Here is a 14,782-nt window from a genome sequence, read left to right as displayed (position 1 = left end):
CTGTCTGACATCTTCCCCCAGTGGAGGAGGCTGGACACAGACAGTTAGCACTGGTGTAGTTGTCCAGATCAAAGGGTTGAGGGTTCCAGGCTGCGGAGACACAAAACCAGCCTGGAGGAGAAAGAGAAAAACAAAACCTGAGGGTCCATTATTGATCAAAGTTGAGCAGAAAACACATTCTCTTTGTTTTGTTTTAATATTATTAATATCAGAATCACCTGAAGGAAGAAATTTTGACAAAACAGCAATGCAGACTTCTAAAAAAAAATTGCTAGAACATGTGCATATATGGTGTATTCTGTGGTTGAAATATAATTATTCCCTCAGGAAATATGTGATAATATTCACATGAATAATCTGGCTATGTGTTTACTGGTGTTCTGTTATTGTAGTGTGCTATCTACTTCAGGTTTTGACATGTGCATTCCGAGATGTTTTTCTGTTCACCACCATTGTACAGAGTGGTCATCTGACTTAATATAGCTTTTATGTTAGCTTAAATCAGTCAGGCCATTCTCCATTGACCTCTCTTATCCACAAGATGTTTCTGTCTGCAGTGCTGCCACTCACTGGATGTTTTTCAATGATAGTTTCAGGAGACCAAGAAGTATGTCACAATTGTCCCCAATCCGATGGTTAATGTAAACATTGGATTGTCTCTGGATTGTCTAATTGGATAATTGCATGGATGTGTAGAAAGTGTTCTTAATAAAATGTGCATTGAGTGTATATTACATCACTATAAATCTATATATTTTTATTTATAAATACTATATACTGTATATTCCAACAGTACAGTATATTGAGCAACTAACCAGCTTTGCATTTCCCAGACACAGCTGTTAGTCTTTCCTTCTCACAGTAGTGGCCTGGCAAGCAGGGCAGGCAACTGTCCAAGCTCTGGGTCATAGGCTCAGGATTATAGTAGCCTCTTGGGCATGGGAACTGGGTGGCATGACTTGTGCCTGTATAAAAGTTTCACTGCATTATGCCACTGAGCACTTTTGTATGATAAACAAGCAAATGGACTAGAAACAGGATTTTTTTCATGCTATACCTTCAGGACAGTAGAATCCAGGAGGGCATGGGAACTTTGTGTAGTTGCTGGTACTCTCTGGGCAGTAGTATCCAGCATGGCAGACACTACATTTAATTTGACCAGTAAGGTTAGTGTAGGTACCAGCTGGACATGGAAGAGGCATAACACTGCCTAGTGGGCAGTAGTGTGCTTGGGGACAGAGTCCACCCTCTGTGCCAGCACCTGTGTACATGTTAATTAGCCACATTAGTGACACTAATGAGATCATCATGATTGCAGAAAGATAATCTAATTGCTCATACCTGTATAGGAAATAGCACCGCCAGGACAATAGAATCCCTCCTGGCATGGCCCTGATGGCCTGCTTAGCCCAACAGTTCCACAGAACTGCCCTGGTGGGCACAATCTACAGCCTGAGATCTCTGTGATATAAAAGCTATGAGAAGAAAAAAACAGTCATTTATCCTTCTCTCCGTTTGATTAAACATTTTAAGGGTTGTGAGTGTTACCTGCGTGAAAAGGTCCCAAGTGGGCAGGGAACAGGTTGGCTGGACCCTTCAGGACAATAATGACCTTGAGGACATGCCCCCCCTACTCCTGTGCTGAAGTTTCCATCAGGGTTTTTAAAATTTATGCCTGGAAGAAGAAGGTCAAGTATGAAGTCTTGACTCCTTCTGATAACACAATCAAGGATGAGACTCTAATAGAGTGATGTGGGGAAATAAAGTGTTTAGAAAGAGGCAGATAAAACTAACTTGGCATACCTGCTAGACAAAAATACCCTGACTGGCAGGGACCAGTTGGTTCCACTAGTCCCCAATCCTCACAGTACATTCCTTAAAATGATAGGTGGGTGTGATAAATACAATACCCGATGAATGCAATTAACACTTCCAAAGAAGTAAGCATAGCAGGGGCACTGTTCTCACCAGCTGAGCACAGTGAACACTGCTCTACTTGTCTCTGTCCTGCTTTGGGGTTGTATGTGCCTGGAGGGCATGGGAGGACATCCTCCACTGTGCCCCCCAGGCAGTAATGTCCTTTTGGACACAGCTGGGCCTCCTCTCCTTCCAGACAGAGCCATCCAGGAGGACAGTCACTGCACTTAGCAGCACCTGTACATACAGCAGACAACTTAATAACAATAACAACAATAATATAAGAATTATATAGGAATTATAAAAATTTGTTATAGAAAAAAATATATATAACCATAATAAATACATAATTATAAATATAAATAATAAATATTATTACTATTATTTTTATTATTTATTTTTTTAAATTGTTACATTTCAAAAATAAACGTAAAAAGCTCAAAATTATGTGAAAAAAACACAGCATGTTTGAACAGCATATTATTTGCAACTAATGGAGATGCATATTGATAGAGCTGGCGGGTATGAAATGATTTGTGCAATAAAACTCCACGCCAATCATTAGGATTAATTCATTTATGTTTATTTGTTTGTAAGTCACACAATCTTTTATAATCCACAGTTTTTTTCACATATATATTTTCCTGCATGTGCTTATATTACATCAAATAGGAAAATACACAATACACAATGTGAAAATACTGTAGTGCAGTAAAAGCAGCCACCATGGAACACAATGTGAGCAAGAATTGTGCATACCTGTAGTGTTGGAGTAGGTACCATCAGGGCAAAGTTGAGGTGAAGTGCATCCTTGGGGGCAGTAATATCTTGCTGGGCATCTGTTGCCAGTAAGTCCGTCTTCAGGTGAGGGGGTCTTAGCACCACTAATACAAAAAAATCCTGTTTGGGAAAATGCAATGGACAAATCACTATTCTGGAAGCCTGTACAAGCAGATCTGATCTATTTGACTATATGACCAGCAGTATGGGGACCATTACACTTTTGTTGAACATCTTATTTCAAATTTAGTCCCCTTTAACTAACTTTAACTTAATAATAAAATGTACTCTCCAATTTCTCTCAAATATTTCACTAGACGTTTCAGACGTTTGCTCATCATCAGGAAGGTGCAGTCAACATTTTAGTTCATCCTAAAGGTATTCATTGGGGCGAGGCCAAGGAGGAAAGTACTGAGCATATCTTTTTTGAAAAAAATGAATAAAAATATACAATGACAAAGAAAAAAATACTCTGAAAGCACAGTGAAACTGAAACTGAGTGGCAAATGTTTAACACTGTAACCAAATAAACAAAAAAAAAAATTATGGGATAAACTTAATGGTTAATTTACTCTCAAATATTCTCTTAAATGGTACCTGGTTGGTAAGCTAATGAATCTATGTACCTGCAGAGCACACTCCTGTAGGCTGAGTGAGTCCAGTCTTGTTGCAGAAAAATCCTGCAGGGCAAGGAGAGCATGAGGACAGGTTCTGAGCTCCCACCACACTGCTCCATGTTCCAGTGGGACACGGGTACTGAAATGGGTGTCTGGTGCCTTCAGGACAATAATAACCCGCAGGGCAAACATCTCCAGACCTGAAGTTCACCTATGACATTTACATTTTTGTTGAGCACATGGGGAATCAATAAACACAGTTAAATTCTTAATTTATTCACATTCATCTGTACGTATGCCTGGTTGTTTTCTTTCTCCTCATCCTACCTCTGTCAGTAAAAACAAAATGACACCCAAACAGATTTTGTTTGTTTATCTGTGCATGGTGGGTGTAATCATTCATACTGTATGTGTCATTGCCAAAGGCCCTTTATCTGGTCTTGATTTACACAATCACACATTTCATGTACAGTCAATCAACACATCTACGTGAGGGGGTGAGCAGAGAGATTCAAAAACTAGGTCAATAAACTTATCTAACCACATTAATGTTTTATTTAAATCAAAAATATAATCCTCTAGAGCTATATACTGTACTGTAAGATATGCACTGACAGAGGACAGCGGGGCTTGGTTTCAGCTTAGATGTAAATGCTCTTTTAAATGAAATGTTTTTAATAAAACAATGAAGAAAGCTAGCCCTGACCCAAACAAGGCAGTCATGCGTCTTTGAAATATAGCATGATTTTTGTTTTTATGTGCTGCATTTTCCATGTACACTCCAATGTATAAACCTTCACATCTCTACCCACCACATCACTACAGAGCATTCAAACCCTCTATAGAGGTAGGAATAGAAAACCTTTTGCACAACAGACCTTAATCATGGATGTATAACCAAAGCTGTTAAATGTTCATTAATAAATATTTGAAATACATGATTCTATTTTTAGACACAAAAAGAACAGGGCAGATACCTGCAAAAGGTATGATTTCTACAGCGGATTATTTGCTGTACACAATAATTATTTTGAACTTTTTAGAACTGCATATACATATTGTAATTTGTGGTGAGAGTATTGAGCAGGTTGAGAAGAGCCTGGAGAGGTGGAGGTATGCGCTGGAGAGAAGGGGAATGAAAGTCAGTAGGAGTAAGACAGAGTACATGTGCGTAAATGAGAGGGAGGGTAGTGGAGTGGTGCGGTTACAGGGAGAAGAGGTGAAGAAGGTGGTGGAGTTCAGGTACCTGGGGTCAACAGTGCAAAGTAATGGAGAGTGTGTTAGGGAAGTAAAGAAAAGAGTGCAGGCAGGGTGGAGTGGGTGGAGAAAAGTGACAGAAGTGATTTGTGATAGTAGGGTATCTGCAAGAATTAAAGGGAAAGTTTATAGGACTGTGGTGAGGCCTGCGATGTTGTATGGATTAGAGACAGTGGCATTAAGCAAAAGACAGGAGGTGGAGCTGGAGGTAGCAGAGCTGAAGATGTTAAGGTTTTCGTTGGGTCTGACGAAGATGGACAAGATTAGAAATTAGTTTATTAGAGTGACAGCGCATGTAGGACGTTTTGGTGACAAGGTGATGGAGGCGAGATTGAGATGGTTTGGACATGTGCAGAGGAGGGACATGGGGTATATCGATAGAAGAATGCTGAGGATTGAGCCACCAGGAACGAGGAAAAGAGGAAGGCCAAGGAGGAGGTTCAAGGATGTGGTGAGGGAAGACATGCAGGTAGTTGGTGTGAAAGAGGCAGATGTAGAGGACAGGGTGGTATGGAGACGGATGATCCGCTGTGGCGACCCCTAATGGGAGAAGCCAAAAGAAGAAGAAGATATACATATACTGCAAATCAGTGGTGGGCTGTCAGGGCCAGCAAGGCCTTCTCTGCTGGCCTAAACACTATCAGAAGCACTGATCTACATTTACAACCTAAATTCTAATATTTGTTCCATAAAGTTGTATTAATTTATTCACAACAGTTTATTCTGTTCATTTCGTAGCGTTTCTCTTGGCTGCACTGCTTTCAGATGTAAAGATGTTTGATTTTTTCGTCTAATCAGATTTCAGCCTCAGTAGTGCAGGCCAATGTACCTTAGAACATTTTAGCAATGGGTCTGTTACTTTAACCAATCAGATTTCAAATTTGCCTCACAGGGTAGCTAGCTGGCCCAGAATAGCGTCAGCATTTTTCCGTCCTCTGATTGGTTGGTTAAAGGGAAACTGCTACCGCCAAGTTCGAATAGCATAACACGTCTGCACACATTAATACATCTGAGTTAGACTTTTTAACACCCACAATGGCTGATGGAGGAAGAGAAATCTCCTTCTCCCATGCATCATAACCATCCAGCAATAAACCTAACTTTATCCATAAGTGAATTCAAAATTACATACATTACTCACTTTTTTTTTTACTAAAAAAACCAGTCTTGACTAAACAGGTTTTTGTTGGCATTGACTGCACAATTGCCCACATGTTAAAAAATGTGGTAGAGATTTCTCACTAAAAATCCATCTTTCTTTACTATGTGAATACACTTAGTGACGGACTGGATTATAAATCATTAAAACTCAACAATACTAGTTTTTTGTTTTCTTTCTGGCATAAGCTACTTTCAATGCCTAGACATACAACATGTAGGCAATAAAAAGTACTCTAGTGATTATATTGTGTAATGTATGCTATAGTTACTGGAGTGGCAGTGTTGGCTCCTCCGGTGCAGTAGAACCCAGACTCACAAGGACCCTGAGGTCTTGACAGACCAGGAGCATGGCAGTACTGACCAGCATCACATGGACCACAATGCTGCACTTTCTCTGCTCCTGGATTAGCCATGTAGGTTCCCTTTGTCAGGAGAAGAACACACACATAGCAGTATAAAAGAAAGACAATCTAATGTCTTTAAAAGCATTATAGACCATATTTTTAATTCTTAATACTGACAGGGGGACATGGATGTGGAATAGAGGTTTCAGCTGTACAGTAGTGTCCTGGAGGGCAAAGAGGCTGATAGGACAGACGTGTCACGTTACACAATCGTCCTGGGTTGCACTGTATGCATGCACTTTGTCCTCTTTCCTAATTCAGATAACAAAGAAATTAGAGTCAAAAACTGTTTTTGGTTTCTCATTTGTATGCTGGAGAGGATTTGACTTACTGGTTGAAAAGTGCCCAAAGAGCAGGGCTCAGGCTTCACAGCTCCCTCTACAGAGTAGTGGCCTTCTTCAACTTCATACTGAACAGGAGAAGCAGAACCACCAGTGCAGTAATATCCCACAGAGCATGGGCCAGTTGGTGAAGTGGAGCCTAAACTTAAACAGTAATATCTAACAAAAGAAGAATAGTCTTATAAGACTTTATTAGCACCATATTACTTATTAGTGTATTTGACAAAGGCAATTTGTAATTTCGTGTCATATGTATTACATTTTTTAAATTTCTGACGCATCATTATGAGCTTCATCCTCTTCTTCTTATTATTATTGTTTTTAATATTATTATTATTTAAAGTAATGTAATATACATTTAGAGCACAACAAGTTCTACAGTATAAATTAATAGGAGGTTAATTATGTTAATATTTGGCTGGTTATTACTAATCAATTACACCATTTGAATAAGTGACAATGTATGGTATTAAGTGTATCTGCATTACTCTACACAGTGGAGCAAGTCTTCTAAATTCCCCTAAATCTAATCTTCAGATCAAGTTACACTGCAAAGCTAAGTAGATTAAGCATATTGCATAGAGTTAATGCCTAGTTAATTTTTAATGTTGATGTTATCTGATGTTAGCTACAATATTAATCTTTTTTTGTGCTGCTGTGTGTTTAGTACAATCCTGTAAAATACTGAAAATCCTGCTTCAACCAATTATTTTAATACCATTAGAAATGTTACAAATCCATTTTTTCTCTTACTTTCGGTTCACCATACTGAGATCTTGCTTTTGAGTTCCACTATACTGAGGTCTTTTTAACAAACATAGTGTGGGGATTTTACAAGCTACAGTATGTAGAACTATCCACTAGTGATGATGTGATGGTGGGGTAAAATCTAGAATAAAATAAAATAATAAAATATCTTATAATACTGAATTAATTTTGCATTAATATTGCAATGCATATTTTCTTCCCTTATTGTATTTATATTTATATTGCTTATGGAATAAAAATAAATGCAAATATATAAAAAGAATGTACACATACTATAATATACTGTATATTATAGTATGTGTACATTCTTTTTATATATTTGCATTTATTTTTATTTCTTTCCTTTGCTGCTGTAACAAAGAAATTTCCCCACTGTGGGACGAATAAAAGTATATATCTTATTTTATCTTAATGCATTGTGAAAGATATTACAGTATATCATACCCCGGAGGACACTTAACACACTGCTGGACATGTTTAAGTCCTGTGCTGTTGCTGAATGTGCCTGAGGGACAGGGCTGTGGGTGAGCTGAACCTGGAGAGCAAAAACTGCCAGCTGGACACACGCCACCATTCGGTCCATCATAAGGAGTCTGTTTCGGGATAAGAAGGCATCAGTCTGTTTACCTAATTTTAACGAGTGTAGTAAATAAATGTCCAGATTCATTAAAAGCACTTACAGCACTAATAGATTGCTGTCTACAATAGTATCCTCCCTCACAGTTTCCTGAAGGTTTTATCTTGCCAACACCGATGCAGTACTTTCCCCCATCGCAAAGCGTACACTCGGGTGCCTCACGTAAGCCTGGCCGAGAGCTGTAAGTGCCTTCTTTACATGGCTCTGGAGCAGAACTTCCCTCAGGACAGAAAAAGCCCTGACAAAAAGCAGAGTCAGAGGTTTCTTTATCCTGATGCATTGAATACTTTTAAACCATGACTCAAACAGCACGTTTAATGGTTTACCTCTGGGCATATTAATGGTGTGTGTGTCGCAACACTCGCACAATAATATCTTGCTGGGCATTTCACACAGGCACCTCCACCATGTCCATGAGATTCATTCCTGAAAAATCCTGATTCACATGGGAATGAAAGAGGATGTCCAGTGCCCAAAGGACAGAAATATCCATCAGGACAGCCTCCAGTCTAAAAGCAAAATCATTTAACAGTAACACTGTACAGAAACATTACATAACACTAGGGATAAACCGTATACAGTAAGTATTGCTTATGGACAAAGTTAGTAAATGCTCCCAGATCTGTCTATAGTTGACGTTTTCAAAACATATAATAATATTTTAAAGGTAATTATGAAAAGCTGTGAATTACAATGCTGTCTACAATGCAATTTATTTAACAGGCTGCTTAATTTCATGCTCTAATTTCAATTATTTCAAAACATTTCACACATACTACCATAGAGGAAGTGTAGTTGTATTGTGTCAGGCACAAGAACTCGCAGGAAACCGGAGGTTGAATGTACAAGAAACGTGTTTACTTAAGTCACTCAAGAAATGAAAGAGCAAAGCAGAACAACACGCAGGCATGAACTAAAACACAAAAGAAATACAGAAAACAAAAGAAACGTCCAACACACATGAAGCGTGATGTAAACACAAAGGGTGAGAGAGTCCACAATGTTCGTAGGCCTAAGCTGTAGAATGGACGGTGAGACTGTAAACGACTGGGGTTTATATATGGTGGTGACTGATGTGACCCAGGTGATGATGATTAGTAATCAGGTGAGCTGCTAGGGTGGATATGAGGGTTAGGAGAAGGCGTGGCTGGTGGATCCCTGACAGTACCCCCTCCCCCAGAGGCGGCTCCTGAAGCCCTGACCCTGCGCCGCGGCCGACCCCGACCCCGGGGGGCAGGACGCAACGGATGAGCGGCGTGGTACTCCTCCAGGAGCGCAGGGTCCAGTACGTCCCGCCGCGCCACCCACGACCGTTCCTCGGGGCCGTAACCCTCCCAGTCCACGAGATACTCCAGGCTGCTGCCCCGACGCCGTGAGTTCAGTATCTCTCTCACCGAGTAGACCGAGGGCTGCTCCAACACCTCCGGTGGCGGGGGTGCAATTTCCCTGGGTCGCAGTGTGTCCACGGGGGTGTAAGGTTTGAGGAGCGACACATGAAAGGTGGGGTGAATCCGGTACCACGGTGGGAGTACTAGCCGGTAAGCTGCCTCGTTGACCTGCCTCTCGATCTGAAATGGCCCGATGTACCGGGGGCTCAGCTTCCTGCAAGGAAGCCGCAGTCGCAGATCCCGAGTGGACAGCCAGACCCAGTCTCCGGGCCTGTACTGGGGGGCCTCCCTTCTGCGTGCGTCAGCATGACGCTGGGTTTCTCTGGTTGTCCGGCGCAGTTGGGTGTGTGCAGCCTCCCACGTCCTAACACTCTCCCGGAACCAGTGGTCCACTGCAGGTACATTGGCGGGCTCGTCGGTCCAAGGAAACAGCGGGGGCTGAAACCCTAACACACACTGAAAAGGCGTGAGTCCTGTTGTATCCTGGCGCAATGAATTCTGGGCGTACTCCGCCAAGGGCAAGAACCGACTCCACTCTTCCTGATCCTGGTGGCAGTATGACCGTAGGTACCTTCCCAGGTCTTGGATCCTCCGTTCGGTTTGGCCATTCGACTGGGGGTGATACCCAGATGACAGGTTGACCGCGATCCCCAGTAGCCGAAAGAATGCTCTCCAGACATGTGAGGTGAATTGGGGACCTCGGTCAGACACCACTTCCTCCGGAAGGCCAAAGTTGCGGAAGACGTGATGGAAGAGGGCTTCTGCCGTATCCAGGGCTGTGGGGAGGCCTTGTAGGGGAACAAAGCGGCAGGCTTTAGAGAACCGATCGACGACCACTAGGATGCATGTATAACCCCCCGAGCGAGGAAGGTCAGTGACGAAGTCCACGCCGATGTGCGACCATGGTCGTTGTGGAATAGGCAGGGGGATGAGTTTACCCACTGGCAGATGCCGGGGGGTCTTTGACATGGCGCAGGTGTTGCAGCCCCGGACGAACTCCGCCACCGTATTGCTCATCCTGGGCCACCAGTAACGTCCCTGAACCAGACGTAGGGTTTGTTTCCGACCCGGGTGCCCCAAGCCTGGGTTTTCGTGAACAGACCTGAGCAGGGTCTGTCGGCATTCTTGTGGCACATAGGTTCGGTTTCCGGGGCAACCAGGGGGCGCGGGTTCCCTCCGTGTGGCCGCGCGAATATCCCCGTCCATGTCCCACACAATGGGACTCAAAATGAGCATGGGAGGCAAGATCGGTCCTGACTCGACGGGTTCTTCAGGCCCATAGACCCTGGAGAGCGAATCAGCCTTGCTGTTCTTTGACCCTGGCCGATATGTGATGCTAAAGTTGAACCTGGTGAAGAAGAGAGCCCAACGCGCCTGACGGGGGTTTAGACGCTTGGCCTCGTGGAGGTACTGGAGATTCTTGTGGTCGGTGATGACTATGAAAGGATGAGCGGCCCCCTCCAGCCAGTGTCTCCACTCTTCCAGGGCCAGCTTGATGGCCAGGAGTTCCCGGTTACCTATGTCGTAGTTCTGTTCAGCGGAGGATAACTTCTTTGAGTAGTAAGCACAGGGATGGAGCCGCGGGGGGTTCCCTGAACGCTGGGAGAGGGCGGCCCCTACTCCCGTGGAGGATGCATCCACCTCGACGACGAACGGGAGCTGAGGGTCAGGGTGACGAAGAACTGGGGCGGTACAGAACCTCTTGCGTAGTTCCCCGAAAGCCTTCTGTGCCTCCGGGGTCCAGGAAAGGACCTTGGCCTTACCACGCAATAGTGATGTGAGCGGGGCGGTAACCAGGCTGAAACCTCCTATGAACCGGCGGTAGAAGTTAGCGAACCCTAGAAACCTTTGGAGCTCCTTGATCGTGGTGGGGGCCGGCCAATCTCGTACGGCCATCACTTTTCTCTCATCCATCCTGATGCCTGCTGCGTCGATGACGTAACCTAGGAACTGCGTCTCCGAATGGTGAAACTCACACTTGGAGAGGTTGAGGTACAGTCGGTGTTCTCGCAGCCGTTCTAGGACTTGGGTGACGTGTTGATGGTGTTCTTGTAGCGTACGTGAGTAGATCAGGATGTCGTCGATGTAAACGATCACGAACCGATGGAGAAAAGGACGGAAAACCTCGTTCATGAAGGTCTGAAAGACGGCTGGAGCAATGGAGAGCCCGTACGGCATGACCCTGTACTCGTAATGGCCTGAGGGAGTGATGAAGGCCGTCTTCCATTCGTCCCCCTCTCGGATGCGCACCAGGTTGTAGGCACTTCGGAGGTCTAGTTTGGTGAAAACGCGAGCCTCCCGTAGTTCCTCCAAGGCTGCCGGGACCAGGGGGAGCGGATACGGAAGTGGGGAGATCTGTGCGTTCAAGCCCCTGTAGTCGATGCACGGCCGCAAACCTCCATCCTTCTTGGCCACAAAAAAGAAACTGGAAGCCGCCGGAGAGGTTGACTGTGTAATGAAACCCTGACGGAGGGCCTGCTGGATATAACCCTCCATCGCTTGGTGTTCCAGGGCTGCCAAGGGGTATATCCGTCCCTTCGGTAGCTTAGCTTCGGGCTTCAGTTCAATGGCACAGTCCCATGGCCGGTGTGGGGGTAACCTGGTAGCAGCCTCCTCGCTGAAGACGTCCGAGAAAGCATGGTAGACCTGGGGGACTTCCACCTGAGAGGGTTGTTTTGCTCCTTCAACTCGAGTTGCTGCCAAGGTCAAGGTGGTCCGGGGTGGAGTCGGGAGTGGATGTAAGCATGTCTGCCGGCAGGTAGGGCTCCACTCCAAGATGTCACACGGGTCCCAGGAACAAGTAGGGGAGTGTTTGGCTAACCAGGGACGACCTAGGATCACGTCCACTGTCAAATCCTCCAGTACGAGAAGCTGGATTTCCTCGTGATGTAACACTCCGACCTGGAGGGTGATAGGGGGCGTGCAGTGCTTCACCTTACCCCGTCCTAAAGGACGTCCCTGGATAGTCTGCACGGTTAGTTCCTGAGATCCCCGCTGCCGGCGTAGCTGGAGGCGTTCTAGACACGCCTGTGAGATGAAGTTTCCCGCTGATCCTGAGTCGACCAGAGAAATGACAGATAAAGAGTGAGCGGGGGTTTTTAAGGTGACCTGGAGTGTGGACAAATGAGTAATGTCAGAAGTAAGAGTGACACTACTCACCGTCTGATGTTGATCTGCCGTTGAGGTATCCCCGGGGGCGGTGCTAAAGACCTCGGCGAAATGCCCAGTGAAAGCGGCAAATGACGTCAGCGCCGGCTCGCTGCGCTCCAGAGCGCTCTCGCCCACGCGAGCGCTCTTCCGGAGAGAAGGGATATCAAAAACGCGACCTTAGCTCGTTCGCTGGGAAAGTTCTGGGGTTGCATCTCGATATACAGGGATACCTGAAGCAGGAAGCCCTGGCACTCAGCCGTGTTTCCGGAAAAAGAAGCCGGGAGCGCAACCGGGCTGCCGAAAGCTGAACGGGGAGGAATCGCGACCGCGGGTCGGTCAACCAAATCCGCAGCCGCGGCTGCGGGCTGATCCTCCATACCAAGGTAACACGGTTTAGCTCCTTTCCCTGTTGCCCTTCGGTTTTGTTAAAGGTCCGTTCTTCTGTCAGGCACAAGAACTCGCAGGAAACCGGAGGTTGAATGTACAAGAAACGTGTTTACTTAAGTCACTCAAGAAAGGAAAGAGCAAAGCAGAACAACACGCAGGCATGAACTAAAACACAAAAGAAATACAGAAAACAAAAGAAACGTCCAACACACATGAAGCGTGATGTAAACACAAAGGGTGAGAGAGTCCACAATGTTCGTAGGCCTAAGCTGTAGAACGGACGGTGAGACTGTGAACGACTGGGGTTTATATATGGTGGTGACTGATGTGACCCAGGTGATGATGATTAGTAATCAGGTGAGCTGCTAGGGTGGATATGAGGGTTAGGAGAAGGCGTGGCTGGTGGATCCCTGACTTAAGTCCCATGTTAAAATATATCTGACACAAACACACAATTCAATCTTAAGCTCATGAAAAGTCAGTGAAAACTGCATAATATTTTGTTCAGGTAGTGAATTTTTATCAGCAGTCTATGAACAAAGGACAAAAAACATCAGAGAAAACTATTTGTTTTAATGGATGCTTATTTTGTTTTCCTAAATGCACAGAATACATAAAACTAGTTTCAAAACTAGTTTGTTCTAAAACTAATTTCTAACGATTTCTCACACAAAGTGTATATATATATATATATATATATATATATATATATATATATATATATATATATATATATATATATATATATATATATATATATACACACACCCACCGGCCACTTTATTAGGTACAACCTTACTAGTACCGGGGTTGGACCCCCTTTTGCCTTTAGAACTGCCTTAATCCTTCGTGGCATAGATTCAACAAGACGCTGGAAACATTCCTCAGAGATTTTGGTCCATATTGACATGATAGCATCACGCAGTTGCTGCAGATTTGTCAGCTGCACATTCTTGATGCAAATCTTCCGTTCCACCACATCCCAAAGGTGCTGGGATCTAGTGACTGTGGAGGCCATTTGAGTACAGTGAACTCATTGTCATGTTCAAGAAGTCTGAGATGATTCGCACTTTATGACATGGTGTGCTATCTTGCTGGAAGTAGCCATCAGAAGATGGGTACACTGTGGTCATAAAGTGATGGACATGGTCAGCAACAATACTCAGGTAGGCTGTGTCGTTGACACGATGCTCAAATGGTACTAATGGGCCCAAAATTTACCAAGAAAATATTCCCCACACCACCACCAGCCTGAACCGTTGACACAAGGCAGGATGGATCCATGCTTTTATTTTGTTGATGCCAAATTCTGACCCTACCATCCGAATGTCGCAGCAGAAATCGAGACTCATCAGACCAGTCAATGTTTTTCCAATCTTCTATTGTCCAATTTTGGTAAGCCTGTGCGAATTGTAGCCTCAGTTTCCTGTTCTTAGCTGTCAGGATTGGCACCCGGTGTGGTCTTCTGCTGCTGTAGCCCAGCCGCCTCAAGGTTCGACGTGTTGTCCGGTCAGAAATGCTCTTCTGCATACCTCAGTTGTAACGAGTGGTTATTTGAGTTACTGTTTCCTATCTATCAGCTCGAACCAGTCTGACCATTCTCCTCCTCTGGCATCAACAAGGCATTTGCACCCACAGAACTGCTGCTCACTGGATATTTTCTTTATTTCGGACTATTCTCTGTAAACCCTAGAGATGGTTGTGCGTAAAAATCCCAGTTGATCAGCAGTTTCTGAAATACTCAGACAATCCGGTCTGGCACCAAGAACTATGCCACGTTTAAAGTCACTTAAATTATCTTTCTTCCCCATTCTGACGCTCGGTTTGAACTGCAGCAGATCGTCTTGACCATGTCTACATGCCTAAATGCATTGAGTTGCTGCCATGTGATTGGCTGATTAGAAATTTGCATTAACGAGCAGTTGGACAGGTGTACTTAATAAAGTGCCTGGTGAGTGTATATATATGAAAATTT

This window comes from Silurus aristotelis (assembly GCF_946808225.1).
Source record: "Silurus aristotelis genome assembly, chromosome: 8".
Taxonomy (NCBI): Eukaryota; Metazoa; Chordata; class Actinopteri; order Siluriformes; family Siluridae; genus Silurus; species Silurus aristotelis.
This window is presented reverse-complemented; position numbering follows the sequence as displayed.